The sequence below is a fragment of the Athene cunicularia genome, assembly GCF_003259725.1.
Source record: "Athene cunicularia isolate RWA chromosome 1 unlocalized genomic scaffold, athCun1 chr1_part2, whole genome shotgun sequence".
NCBI lineage: Eukaryota > Metazoa > Chordata > Aves > Strigiformes > Strigidae > Athene > Athene cunicularia.
In genome coordinates this window covers 24,151,710-24,154,139 of record NW_020799092.1, presented here as the reverse complement: position 1 = coordinate 24,154,139, position 2,430 = coordinate 24,151,710, and the positions used below count along the sequence as shown (strand labels likewise).

At 43.3% G+C, this 2,430-nt stretch overlaps 1 protein-coding gene across 1 annotated transcript in view; it reads left to right on the top strand.

Annotated features, from left to right (window-relative positions):
* Positions 1-2,430, top strand: part of FAR2 (fatty acyl-CoA reductase 2) — a 151,304-nt gene that overhangs the window by 635 nt on the left and 148,239 nt on the right. The window lies entirely within an intron of this gene.

Genomic DNA, 2,430 nt, shown 5'->3' with positions numbered 1-2,430 from the left:
GGGAAGAAAAAAAAAAAAAATTAAAAATGAGGGTGGGGGAGAGGAGAAGGAGGCGACGCTGTGGAGGAATGATGCCGAGGAAGGCGGCGGGGCCGGGCTGCTGGAGGGGAAGGGGGGGGCTCCGCCGGGATCGGGCCGGACCCCCCCAGCGCTGGGCGGTGCCCCGGGGGGAAGCTTCGGCTTCTCCTTGGGAGAGTTGGAACCGGGGTGCAGCCCCGTGAATGGGGAGACGATGTGGTGAGCGGCTCCTGCTCGGTTTCGCAGCTCCGGGTAGGGGTAATCTTCAGTGCGGTGCTGTATAAAAAAAAATAATAAAATAGGAAGATCTAATGTCATTTTAGGGGACGCTTGCAATTTTTTTTTTTCCCTGCTGTTAGACCGGTGCTTTTTTTATGGTTGTTTTGTTTTTATTTTATAAGAAGCGTAGTATTAGGCAGCAATAGAGCTTTAATAGTATGAGGAGAGCTCCTTATTCTGAGCCTTGGTGCTGTTTTCTGTCTCGATTGGGAATTTACTGGATACCCGGCGCTGCCCACTCACCCACACAGCACCACCAAGATTCAACCCCAGTTTCGTGACAGGATCCTGTGAGGATAGCCTCGGTTTTCTAGAAATTAGAGACATGTGACCTTGTCTTGTCTTATACAGTCCTTTACGGTAATGTTGTTGCTCAGAACAATTTGCTTTTACATGTTTGCCGCGGAGCCTTTTAAGGGCATAACTAGACGGACGAGTAAGTAAAGACAGACCATTATCTTGCAGTGGAAACAGTAAAACTAAATGGGAGTTGCTTCACCCAGAGAAATACTGCACTCTTAAATTCGGTGAAAAGACTAGTTTTGCATCTTCGCTTTACACTGAGAGTTTGCTGTCTCTGAAGGTCGTTACTAAGCTAGAAAAATGCACTCCAAAATCCACATCTGCTCTAATCCTGGCTCACATGAAGTTGTATTAAAATAAGTGTAAATTTGAACTATCAGGTGATCCCAAATGTATAATGAAATGCACGGCCTTTCAGAAGCTTTTCATCCCAAAGCTCACGGTGCTTTGGCACGTTACTTCAGAGTGTAACTTTTTGCATGTGCTGGCGTTCTGGGAACCTTTATCTCCACTTGATAAGAAGCTGATGGCAGTTCAGAGATCTGCTACTGGAGTTTTTAATTTGCATCTACTATATCAAAAGCATCATCACTTCCTGCTTACCTGTAATGTTCTTGAATAGGAAAGTGCAAGTTCTGTTCGTTACTGTATAATGTACTCATCTTCTCTTCAAAGTAACTAAACACTTTAAGAATTACACTGATAGTTGCTTTAGAGAAGTTGTAAAATGCCTGTTATAATGTGGTGCTCTAATCTCCGGATCTATTGTGTTCTCTGTCTCGGATAAACTATGGTTTTGTAGAAACCGGGTTTTAAAACATTTCCTCAGTGTTTTGGCGTGCTTGTCTAGGTTAGTCACCATAAACTTCAATACACAGGTGATAAGAATAGAATATTGGGGGGAGGGAAGAGATGCACTCACTCAAAGGTATCTGAATTAAACATGAAGTAATAGCAGATTTAGGCCAGCCTTTTACTTTATTTAGCCGATGATCAAGGACGCATCTGATACTGTAACAAAGCTGCAAATTCCTCAGTTCTGACAGTCTGGGTTTCAATTCTAAGCCCTATTAAGGCTCGTTTATATTAGTGGTGAGAAAATGTAGTTTTAAAACATCTTGAAGACCATGTAAGAAAAGCCTGATCAAATAAAACCTGTAGCATGTCAGCTGGGCAATAAAGGATGAATCTGGAGACAGATTGCCAGAGAAGTAGTATGGAATGGCCTGTTACCAGAGGTACAGAGCTTGTGGCTCTGGTGAGGAGGCAGCTTTGACTGAAAAACTCCCTGTGCTTTCCCCAAAGTCAGTTCAAATCTGACAGAGCTGGATCTTGGGGTGGTGGATGGGTGGGTGGGGGAGGTTGTGGAGGTGTGAGGATGCTGGCAGGGAGAACATGAGTAATGAGAGGGCAGAAGGAATATGCTAACATGGCCAAAGGCATGGAGGCTGCCATTTGGCCTGCATGGTACAGTAGAGCAACACAAATGAGTGGCCAGTGTCTTCAGAAATCTCTCAAATACTGATGATTTCAGTGGCAGAGTGTAGATCCTTGATCCAAGGGAACAGTCTACAGCATTAGATTGTCATTTAAAAAAAAAAAAAAAAATCAATTTATTTTCCTTGCGTTCTGCGTAGGAAGCCCCCAATTCCGATCAACTTGCCTTTTGTTGTTGTTGTTGTTGTTGTTGTTCCCAATGACAAGTAATTTTGATCTATACAAGGGACAGATCAGGTAAATTGAGGGCGTGGGGAAGGAGAAAAAAAGTACATTTTGAAATGGGAAACAGAGGAAAGACCCCTCCTTTTTTTTTTTTTTTTTTTTTTTTTT